The sequence below is a fragment of the Zea mays genome, chromosome 6, assembly GCF_902167145.1.
Source record: "Zea mays cultivar B73 chromosome 6, Zm-B73-REFERENCE-NAM-5.0, whole genome shotgun sequence".
NCBI lineage: Eukaryota > Viridiplantae > Streptophyta > Magnoliopsida > Poales > Poaceae > Zea > Zea mays.
This window is the reverse complement of record NC_050101.1, coordinates 44,587,806-44,600,790: the sequence shown is the minus strand read 5'-3', so window position 1 is coordinate 44,600,790 and position 12,985 is coordinate 44,587,806.

Genomic DNA, 12,985 nt, shown 5'->3' with positions numbered 1-12,985 from the left:
TAGGAGTTGTGTGCTAAACAATTGATGCATTTCCTTCCTTGGAAAATTGATTACCCTTCCTTGATACCCTTTTTGAAAAGAATTTTATGATTCTTAGCCTTTCTTTAGCAAACAAAAATGTTTTGTTTTAAAACAAAAGTGATGCTTCAGTGGGTGGGAATGTTTTCGAAAAGAAAAACTTGTGATGGTGGATCCATCAGGGACTTAATGGGTTCAACATTGGAAAAGATGTATCTCTGCCAGGTACCAAACTTTGGGTTTGAAATAATAAAGCTGAGACCGGGCGGTTAACTTGCACGAGAAAGGAGTCTCAGTGTAGTGTCTCCGTCTGAGTCGATTAAGGACCGTGTCGATGTAGGCTTGCTGATCGAGGACCCTTTAACTAGTCACATGCCTCATCATGGGTAAGCTTTGCCTGGGCAGACTAATACCAGCATAAGATAACACACAATGGGAGTGGAGAGATGACGAGAGTAGCGTGTACCCTCAGTGGCAAGAGGCTGGACGGTGGTGTATCTGTGCTCTCGGTTGGCGTGAACCTGATCTGGTCTTAAGAACCCCGGTGGCGAGTTGACATATGCAAGGGTTAAGTGCTACATATGTCGTGTGATTGGAGATCCTCAGCTGAGTATAATCGATTCGGATCACCGTAACTTCGTGGACATGAAGACTTGGTCACTGCCCTACACGTAGCATTTCAGTGAACTTAAAGGGTTGATAAAAGACGGCTAGTGCAGGCCAAGTGATTGAACTAGGGTAGAAAGAACTCTAGATGCAGGTAACTTTACTTAACCTGACAATTAAAAATGGATTTTAAGGATCCACTCATAGTAAGCTTTTCTGCAAAACAGAGTCTTTGATTCTTGATAAGCCATACCTTGAATCCCTCTAGCCAGCATACCCTTGAGAGTCTTTTCTTTAGTCGGGTAAGTCTTGCTGAGTAATTCCATACTCAGGGTTTTATTCCCTGTTGTTTTTCAGGTTTTAACTTTGTGCTGTTGTTGAAGGTGTTAAGTGCCGGTGGGCTCGACCTTCAAGTCTAAGTAACCCTTCTATACTTCTTATTGAGGATGGTCACTTGAGCTAGCATATATTTCAAACTTACAAATAATTTATAACATTTCAAAGTTATTCCTTTGAACCACTTTTGTAATTACTCCGATAAATACAATGTAAACTTGTTGTAACTTGTAAAATTTGGTAATAAGATTCTCCGCTGCAAAAATGTTGGTGTGTGATTTGTGTTACTTAATCTTGCGATCCTGGTTATAAGTGGTTTATCCGGGGTCCTTGGGACACTCGGACGGATCCTGTTAAATTATCTGGTGCACATGCATAGCCGCCTGAGGTCTTTGAGAAAAGGACATGTGCATGTGGGCCCAATAACTTGGGAGGTTCTGCCAAATGGGCGATGACATACTTGGGAGCGCTGATGGAAGGGCGAGGAGTGCGGGTGTGGGGACGTACTTGGACGAGCGCCGATGGAAGGGTGAGGACTGCAGAGTAATTTCAGAGGCGGGGAAGAACAACGCTTGTCTGTGCGGGAGCGAGGATTGCGCGAGCGGGATCACGGTGTAGCAATGTGGACGCCCACTGTAGACTCTTATAGAGTAGTAGAGATTCTGGTTGAATTCTCTCCACGTGTGTAAAAGTACAAGTTTTCACGGTTTTCATCATTATCTCTCCACGTTTAAAAAGGTTAAGATTATAACCAAATCAGAATTCAGACCGTGATTGTTAATTCTAATCTACATTCACAATCACCTAACCAATAGAATATATATGTGTTTGTGCTCATATTTGCTAGCATGTGCCGCCGTTGCGTCCGTTGCCAACGGCCAAATTTACATACCACAAATTTACATACCACAAACAGATGCCCCTAGGCGTGTTCTAGGATTCGCCGTAGGGCGTCCAAGTCAAACAGCCGTAGATATTCTTAAGGCTGTTGCACGTGATTCGTGTTGATATGAAGAAGCAAGCCGGCTTCAATCACAGGTGTACCATTTAGTCCATGCCACATTATGTGCTCTGTTTGATACTCCATAACGCTTGTTTTAGTCTAACTTACTGGTTGTTGTTGACTATACAGGGATGTGTAACACCCAAAATCTTATTTTAAAAGTTTAGTATAAGTTCTCAAGGATTTTGGTATTAGAATACCTTCCAATAAGAATTTTCTTACCTTTAAAGCTACATCACCAAAAATAACATGCTCCTAATAAAGATTTAAATAAAATAATCTCTATATAAATTTGGTAATCCCTTTGTTGAAGTATATGTTTTCAAGTACCCTCTTAAGAATTGTCTTGCACTAGATATTATTTTTAGGTGTGTGAATTGCTTATTTAAAAGTATTTGTTTAAATATGATAACGAATAAATGAATTAATAAAACTATGATTCTGCGTCCATATTGGGTTTTGAACTATTGCATCTAGAGGAGTGGGAATTTCAAACCTAATTTGAAATTAATTCAAAACTTGGTTGTAGATGAAAAGTTGAAATAGGAAAAAAATTAGAAAAAGAAAAGGAAAAGCGAGGAAACCAGTTTGGGCTGAAACCCTTCAGTCAGCCCACCTCCTGTCGTCACCGCCAACCCACTAAGTCCAATCACTAGCAGGTGGACCCACCCGGCCAGTGGCCCGCACCGCAGGCCTGGCTACCGTTGTCCCACGGGCCCACGTCGTCAGTCGTTTCCTCTATCCCCGTTCACCATCTAGCCTTCCAGCCACTGCATCTCTATTGGATGGGACCCACTATCAGCCATACCCCCTTCATCGCGTCTGGGTTGTTGCAACGGACTCCGCCACAGACGTCAGACTTTCGTCGGCTAGCTATGGTCGAAGTTGTTGCAATTCCCTGCCTTACCCGCGTATAAGTAGGAGCCTAGCCCCCTCCCTCTTCCTCCATCGGTTCATACTCGACCGCGATGGGAGCACAGAACACGGCACCGAGAACGATGAGGTGAATATCGCCGCGGGCAAAACCAAAGGGATGTTGCTGTTCGGGGTCAGGATTTAGGCTAGGAAGCCCCACAGTGTCACATGGAAGACGTACATGCCCCCACCTGACAGAATCAATGGTGGGGTCAGGCGGATTTCCTTGTCATTGTTAGTGCTCCGCCGCGGACTGCATTTTGCCATGGCCAGGCCTCGTCGTCGATCCAAACCTGGTGACCTCCCTCTCTATTGTCCGTATGATCTCGAGGTTGGGTAACTCTCACCGGTGGGAATAATGGGGCTCCAGTTCATTGGATCGGGGATCGGCGTCGGAGCGCCACCATGGCCGGTGAACGCCACCACGTCTGGGTAACATAGGGGAGAAGACGTGCTGATCACTGTTGGTCTGGGTATTGGCGGCCATGATTAGATCTTCAACACTGCCGCAGCTAAATGGTTTTGGTCCGTTCGATCGAGAAGATGTGGATAGGATTTAATATTGATTCATAATATATTGGCCGTGGATCATAGATCCAAAGGTCAAGATTACATTGAAAGGGAAATGTGTCCTTGGGCCATTTCTATAAATATTTTGGTGATTAGATGCCCAACACACATTGTATTGAAGTGATGTGTGCCAAGTATTAAAGAGATGCAAATAAAGAATAAATGTAAGATCTAAATGTTTTGTCAATAGTTTCATATGCTAAACACTCTTGTCTAAGTGCCAGGAATTAGCTAAGCAAAAGCCAAAGAGTTAAAGGAAGAATTGAAGAAAAAGGTGATGTCCGCGCAGCACTGGACGATTCGGTGCCACTCACCGGACAGTCCGGTGCATGGTATTCAAACTCGGTGCTCTTGGGTTTTCCCTAGCTATGTCGGCTATAATTCACCGGACAGTCCGCGCTTAGCGCTGAATAGTCTGGTGCTCCAGCCGTGCAATGGCTATCTACCACGTCGACGAGAGCCAATGGTCACATGGCGCACCAGACGGTCTGGTACCCCACACCGGACGGTCCGGTGCCCCATAGAAAATGAAATCAGCCAATCAGGGGATTCTCTGCCGTGTACTGTGCGCGCACTGTTCACTGTCCGGCGCGCCACCGGACAGTCCGGTGCACCGACGAACAGAAGGCAAGAATTGCCTACCAAATGGAGTTCCAACGGCTCCTATCTGCCTTGGGGCTAAAAAGAGACCCCTAGGCACATGGAGCACTACACCAAGCATTCACTAAACATCCTAAGACGCCTAGACTCCACAAATACGCATTTGGATTATCGTGACTGAGATTTGAGCACTAAGGACCTGTTTGGTTCGCTACCTAACTTGCCACACTTTGCCTAACTTTTCTACCTAAGGTTAGTTCTTCAATTCGAACGACTAACCTTAGGCAAAGTGTTGCGCAATTAGCTACGAACCAAACAAGCCCTAAGTGTGTTATGAACTTGTGGCATTGTTCTTGTGTGATGTCTTCTTGACTTGTGTGCGTATTATTGCTGCGATTCTAGTCTTGTGTGTGTTTCTTTCCCTCCCTTACTCTTGTGCTTTACTTGTGATCAACATTGTAAGGGTGAGAGGCTCCAACTTGTGGAGATTCCTCACAAATGGGAAACATCACTAAGGAAGAAAACCGTGGTACTCAAGTTTGATCGTTGGATCACTTGAGATGGATTGAGTGCAATCCTTGACCGAAGGAGGTCACCACAACGTTGAGTAGGCATTGGCCGAACCACAGGATAAAATCACCGTGTCTCTTGTGTCATCTTTTATTGTGATTGGTTTTTCTTCTTGAGTTCTCACTTAATCACTTGTACTCATTCTAAAGGAACAATCAAGTGAAGAGTTCTCGCTATAGCATCTTGATTTTGATATAACTAACATTTTGTAACCAAGTTTGGACTATTTAGTATTTGATTTTATAGGATCACCTATTCACCCCCTCTAGGTGCTCTCAATTGGTATCAGAGCTATACTCTTCATTTAGGGACTAACCACTCAAAGAGATGGATCCTAAGGGTAAGGAGATGGTGATCAACGACAAGGATAAGGAGTCCCTCTTCAATGAGCCAAGAGATGACAAGCCCACTGACTCAGGCTCGAGTCACAAGAAGAAGGATAGGAAGAAGAAGAGGCGCATAAAGAAGATCATCTACTACGACAGCGACGCCTCCTCCTCTTCACCAAGGGATGACGACGACGAAGATTCTTCGTCGAAAACGAAAATGGTTAATCAAAACTATTCTTTTGATTATTCTCGCATCCCTTATAATTCGAATGCCCATTTACTTTCTATTCCACTCGGAAAACCCCCACACTTTGATGGAGAGGACTATTCATTTTGGAGTCATAAAATGCGTAGTCACCTATTTTCCCTCCATCCTAGTATTTGGGAAATTGTTGAAAATGGAATGCATTTCGATAGCACTGATAATCCTATATTTATTAATGAACAAATACATAAAAATGCCCAAGCCACTACTGTTTTGCTAGCATCTCTATGCAGGGATGAATATAACAAAGTAAGCGGCTTGGACAACGCCAAACAAATATGGGATACCCTCAAGATCTCCCATGAGGGTAATGACGCCACCATGATTACCAAAATGGAACTGGTGGAAGGCGAGCTGGGGAGATCCACCATGATAAGGGGAGAAGAGCCAACTCAAACATACAACCGGCTCAAGACCCTTGTCAACAAAATATGAAGCTACGGAAGCACAAGATGGACAGACCATGACATCGTCCGACTCATGCTAAGGTCATTTACTATTATTGACCCCCATCTTTTAAATCTTATTCGTGAGAACCCCAGGTATACCAAGATGACACCCAAGGAAATCCTCGGAAAATTCGTAAGCAGGCGCATGATGGTGAAAGAGGCAAGATATGTGGACAATGCCTTAAACGGACCACTTCCTCTCCACGAGCCACAGCCCGTTGCTCTCAAAGCAACAAGCAGTAGGGAGGCGCTACCTAGCAAGGTAGCACAAGTGGAGGCCACCGGGCTCAATGAAGAAGAAATGGAGCTCATCATCAAGCGTTTCAAGACCGCCTTGAAGGGACGCAAGGAGTATCCCTACAAGAACAAATCAAGGGGAAAGCGCTCCTGCTTCAAGTGTGGTAAGTCTGGTCATTTTATAGCACAATGTCCCGATAATGATGATGACCAGGCACAAGAGAAGAAAGGGAAGAAAGAAAGAAGAATTACAGAAAGACGAAGGGCGAGGTGCACATTGGAAAGGAATGGGACTCCGACTATTCTTCATTTGACTCCGACGATGAAGGACTAGCTGCCTCAGCCTTCGATAAGTCTTCCCTCTTCCCAAACGAATGCCACACATGCCTCATGGCGAAGGAGAAGAAGGTACGTACACAAGATACACCTAAGTACACTTCTTCTAGTGATGAGGAACTTTCTGATGATGATGGGATATATTATATTGATCCTTCTAAAGGATTAAATAGATCTAAGGTAGATAAAATAAATGAATTAATTGATGCTCTTAATGAAAAAGATAGACTTCTAGAAAAGCAAGAAGATATACTGTATGAGGAACATGATAAGTTTATTAGTGTTCAAAAATCTCTTGCTCTAGAAATTAAGAAGAATGAACTATTGACTTCTGAATTGTCTACCTGTCAGGATTCTATTTATACTCTAAAGAATTTGAATGTTGATTGAAACGCTAAGCTAGAAAAACTTAATTTGGCTAGTTCATGTGTAGAGCATGCTGTAATCTGTAATAAGTGTAAAGATGTTGATGTTGATACTTGCAATAAACATATTTCTACTATTGCTAAGTTAAACAATGATGTTGCAAGTCTTAATGCTCAACTTAAGACTTGCAAGGATAATTATGAGAAATTCAAATTTGCTAGGGATGCCTACACCGTTGGTAGACACCCCCTCTATTAAGGATGGACTTAGTTTCCAAAAACAAACCAAGAACTTAACAAGCGAAAGGACTTCCAGTCTCAACAAGGAGAAAGGGAAGGCTCCTATGACTAGTAGCTCTTACTCTTCACATGACCAAAAGAACCATGCTTATCTTTATGCTCATATCAAGAATACTTCAAATGTTGCTCATCATGATAGGTGTTATAATCATGATACTTTACCTGCTTATCATGATTCTCGTGCCATGTTTGCAACTAGCTCCTCTCATGCTCGTGGTAGAAGTAGGCCTAGGCATAATCATGTTGTTTCTCATGCGCCTAGGAAAGTATGCACTGGTCCAACTACTATTTATCAGACATGTAATGCTTCTTTTGTATTGTAATGTAAAAATACTAAAGTAGTTTCTAGAAAGTTGGTGTCACACCCGGATTTTAGGGGTCCAAAACCCGGGCGCGAACATAAACACCAGGTGTGCTGGGACAAAGTCTCACACATATGATGCATAGTGGCACAGGATCGAATGTCACATCTTTACTATATAATAGGAGTTCTGTACAAAAATAATTAAATAATTACATCATATGAGGAAACGATCCAGCAACCCAAAGTTGACTGGGAGACGACGACCTAGACCTCTCACGAACACATCGCAGCATCCTCCATGCGCCTCATCCTGCGGTACCTGCTCTTGACCTGTGGGGGGGTGTGAGACAGCAAGAGTGAGCTCACATACGTTCATCGCTCAACAAGTTGTGGGGAATAATGTGCATGAACTCGCCAAAGGTGGGAGCTCATGTGAAGTGTAAGGCTTACCAAAGAGGATGGTTAGAGCTGAGCATTGCTTTTAAAGTTGGTCAAAATTTTATTAGCAATTACTAAGTATAAGTAAATACCAACCCAATTAAATAGTAGAACAAAAGTAACAACCTCACCTGCGATGCAATGCATATGACAAATTGAGTTTAGGTTCCATAATTTAATCATCAGAGAGTCCTGAGCTGCTCATGACCGTGAGCTCGGCTAGTATACCAGTTTTACACTCTGCAGAGGTGGTACCCTTTACCCACAAGTCATGTTACCCATCTGCCAAGGGATCGCGACTTCCCATACACCTCTACCGAGGAGGCGAGGCAGGGTAACACTACGAGGCCTTTACAAAGTTCCACTAGCTTCAGAAAACCCGCTACAGTTTATAGGAAGCTCCAATGCAGGAATCCCTTGCAGGACCGCCATCGCAGCAAAATCCTCCCGAGGGCCTCCCTACACTGACCACTCCCCTACTGCCCTTGCCCCTTTCGGGTAAGGTAGTCCTCCACTAGCTTTCCTAATTAGTCAGCCAAGGGCGTCCCATTAAACCCTTGTGGTGGCACGTGGTTCTCAAGTTAAGCTCTATGTTCCAATTAACATTTTAATGATCTTGTCATGAACATAAATAAAATAACAACATAATTGGAACATAGATATAATGAAATATTAACCCAAATCCATATAAAGCAGTAGCAGAACTACCCAAGTGATTCAGGGGTAAATAAGGTATTCAGGATAAACAAACTAGGGTAACCTATTAGGTCCCATCAAAATTAACCTATGCAGATCATTATGATTAATTAGAACATGAGTGGGTAAAAGAAGTGATCAAGGGCACAACTTGCCTGGCACTTGAGATTCCAGGTGACAGGATGAACTTCAGATCCTCGTAACCTCACTGCTAGTCGTAGCAATACAAACAGACATGGTATAGGCAAAATTAACATCACACCAAACATAAGAACATACTGCATAATAATGATCTACGCGTTGCTACGAGACTAACGCAACTTGAACGGATCAATTCAGAGTTAAAACGGAGGAGTTATGAATTTCCTAGGGTTTTATGTATTTCATACAAGATTAATTAGGAGATCAATTTCATTATTGTTTGCATGTCAAAACAGATGCAATAGGTGATGAACAACATTACTACAAAATTATAGAAATTGGAAAGAACCAATTTGGACTTAATATGAATTTTTCTATGAATTTAACAAGTTTTTGCAATTATTTATACATTAAAAATCAATTTCTATATTTATTTATTGAATTTCTCAAGTCTCTGGTTCGCGCGCATAAAAACAGATAAATACAGGGGGTTCTACGCAAGATTTCTTAGACTCAGTCCACAGCAACAATGGACGGCGGGTTGATTTGTGTTTTTGTCAGGGGCTCATGTATAAATCTACAAAGTCGAAGGGGTATTGGTGATCTATGGCCGTCGGATCTGAGATGAAAAGCTCAGATTAAAACAACGAGCTGGCAAGCGATTTGATCCCTTGGATCACAAGTCTACGGCCACGATTAGAACGTATTAACCCCGAACCGGTATTGAAATAACGGCCACTGGATCAAGATCCGAGGGCCCGAATTCAATGCAGCCGAAATCAATCTCCTCCCCTCGATGAGCGATCAACGGTCCACGATGCCCGAAGCCAAGACACCGCCTAGATCTAATCGTGTGCGCCGAATCGCAGATCAACGGCCCCAAACGTTGTCTTCTTTCTACCATCCCACCCCCAAAACTCCGGTCAGGCGCATCAGCCACAATGGTGGCGCCCACCACCGGCGTTCGGTCCACAGACGCCCCGTGCCCCAAACTCCAATCCGATCAGTGCTATTCGAGGAGTGCAATATGGTGGATCATAGTGAGGCTTCTTACCGGAGTGCGAGGTGGTGACGAGGCCCGCCCATGGCAGGTGACGCTTTGGCGGCGGAGAGCTCACATCGGTGAGAAATTCCAGCCGCGCCGAGAACGAATCCACCCAGGCGAAGCTGCGACGAACATCCGTGTGCGCTGCGCATCCTCCCAGGTCGATCAACGAGAGCTGGACGTAGGTGGTGGAACACAACCACGGAGTGTAGTGGCCCAGCGGCAGAGGATCTCCATCGGCGAGAAATTCATAGCGCACAGGTGGCCCTCTCCCTCCTGGTTGACACCAACGCGAGCGCACCCTTGCGGCGAAGCTCCAGTGCCCAACACCAGCGCCAACACCCGCCCAGACCAAGGATGGTGGAGCAGCGCCCGAACCCATGGCGGCCCCCTTTTTCTCTTTTTATTTTCAAATCTAACACTTGAATTCAGATTTCTCCACAAGATTTTGTGCTCAATTTAATCATTCAATTTGAATATATCAATGTGGGGTCAATTTATTTATTTATGGATTTATTTTGGTGTTTCATAATATCTCTTTCTTCTTTTCTATAATAATCCCAAATTCAAATCTAGGGTTTAATCTAAATCTTCTACTCATTATAATATATTAATTTTTTTATCCATGTTACTATTGTTTTAAATGCACAAACAAACAAAAATCCAATATGACGCAATAGCTTATTTGTGTCTTATTAAGGATTTATTCATTTTTATACAGGAGTAGTCTCATGTGATGATAAATAGAGATGCACACAAATATATAAAGGGAAACATTTGCAACATTTATTCTTCCTTACAATTTGGGTATTACAAATCCTACCCCCTTAAAATTAATCTCGTCCTCGAGATTAGTAAGAAAGGGGATCCAAAAGAATTGGTTTGTAATTCCGCTTTTAGTCTATAGTTGGTTCAAAAATCCGGAGTCTCATTTTTTTTATAGTCAATAGGGGTTGATTAGGAGAGCCTAGGTATCTAGTTACCTATTATATAGGGTATAAGCTGGACAGGTTGAGGTAAGAAAGATTATGACAGGGAAAAGACTTCACCAGCAATGTTTAAGTCTTGATTCATCTCGAGATTCACTTTGACTGTTTTATCCTTCCTTGTCGAGGTCGATCTTCTCTTCTCTGGTCTTGGTCTCATTGATTCGAGGTTAGTGTATATCATCGGGGTTGGGGAATATGGTTAAGATAGATATGGATGAGATAGACTACATGATGTAGGTCAAAATCTTGTTTGATGTTAGGTGGGGATAGACAGATTGGATATAACTAGATTAGACTAGTTAAGATCTACTTATTTTAGAATAGATCATAGTTGTTACACTTAGTACGAGATAAGCAAAGTAGTTAGGATATGACAAGATAAGATAGGATAAAATATTTTAAGATGAGATGAATCTATTAAGATAAGAGAAAATCTTTTAAGATAAGATATATTTTAATTAGGATAAGTTAGGATCTTTTCACATAAGATGGATCTATGAGTGTAGGATAAAATCTTTTAGGATGAGATGGATATTGTTAGGCTAGATACTTTAATGAGGGATAACCTAGTTTATCTAGTTATTTTTTTATAAGCATTTTTTTCTATATGTATATGCAGATATAATTGTGGATATTACTCCACAACTCATCACACTCAATCAAAGATCCAAATCAGACAAGTATCATAAGAACAAACACTCAAGCGTTTAGATACCTATAAAAATAATTTTGTTTTTGTTCCTAAGATTAGGTCTTCTAGTCCTAAAGTCACTTTAGGTTAAGGATTTCAAAGTGTGAAATCCACATTTGTCTTTAGAAGTGAAAAGGTAAGAGTAATTAGAGTGAAGCGGAAATAGATGAGAAAAGATTAAGAGAAGTTTAGAAAGAAATCAGAGTAGCAGAGGTAAGTAGACAATGGTTGTCCAGTTCTATCTAGGTTTCGTCCTACAGTCAACATTCCTCTGATACCACTTCTGTCACACCCGGATTTTAGGGGTCCAAAACCCGGGCGCGAACATAAACACCAGGTGTGCTGGGACAAAGTCTCACACATATGATGCATAGTGGCACAGGATCGAATGTCACATCTTTACTATATAATAGGAGTTCTGTACAAAAATAATTAAATAATTACATCATATGAGGAAACGATCCAGCAACCCAAAGTTGACTGGGAGACGACGACCTAGACCTCTCACGAACACATCGCAGCATCCTCCATGCGCCTCATCCTGCGGTACCTGCTCTTGACCTGTGGGGGGGTGTGAGACAGCAAGAGTGAGCTCACATACGTTCATCGCTCAACAAGTTGTGGGGAATAATGTGCATGAACTCGCCAAAGGTGGGAGCTCATGTGAAGTGTAAGGCTTACCAAAGAGGATGGTTAGAGCTGAGCATTGCTTTTAAAGTTGGTCAAAATTTTATTAGCAATTACTAAGTATAAGTAAATACCAACCCAATTAAATAGTAGAACAAAAGTAACAACCTCACCTGCGATGCAATGCATATGACAAATTGAGTTTAGGTTCCATAATTTAATCATCAGAGAGTCCTGAGCTGCTCATGACCGTGAGCTCGGCTAGTATACCAGTTTTACACTCTGCAGAGGTGGTACCCTTTACCCACAAGTCATGTTACCCATCTGCCAAGGGATCGCGACTTCCCATACACCTCTACCGAGGAGGCGAGGCAGGGTAACACTACGAGGCCTTTACAAAGTTCCACTAGCTTCAGAAAACCCGCTACAGTTTATAGGAAGCTCCAATGCAGGAATCCCTTGCAGGACCGCCATCGCAGCAAAATCCTCCCGAGGGCCTCCCTACACTGACCACTCCCCTACTGCCCTTGCCCCTTTCGGGTAAGGTAGTCCTCCACTAGCTTTCCTAATTAGTCAGCCAAGGGCGTCCCATTAAACCCTTGTGGTGGCACGTGGTTCTCAAGTTAAGCTCTATGTTCCAATTAACATTTTAATGATCTTGTCATGAACATAAATAAAATAACAACATAATTGGAACATAGATATAATGAAATATTAACCCAAATCCATATAAAGCAGTAGCAGAACTACCCAAGTGATTCAGGGGTAAACAAGGTATTCAGGATAAACAAACTAGGGTAACCTATTAGGTCCCATCAAAATTAACCTATGCAGATCATTATGATTAATTAGAACATGAGTGGGTAAAAGAAGTGATCAAGGGCACAACTTGCCTGGCACTTGAGATTCCAGGTGACAGGATGAACTTCAGATCCTCGTAACCTCACTGCTAGTCGTAGCAATACAAACAGACATGGTATAGGCAAAATTAACATCACACCAAACATAAGAACATACTGCATAATAATGATCTACGCGTTGCTACGAGACTAACGCAACTTGAACGGATCAATTCAGAGTTAAAACGGAGGAGTTATGAATTTCCTAGGGTTTTATGTATTTCATACAAGATTAATTAGGAGATCAATTTCATTA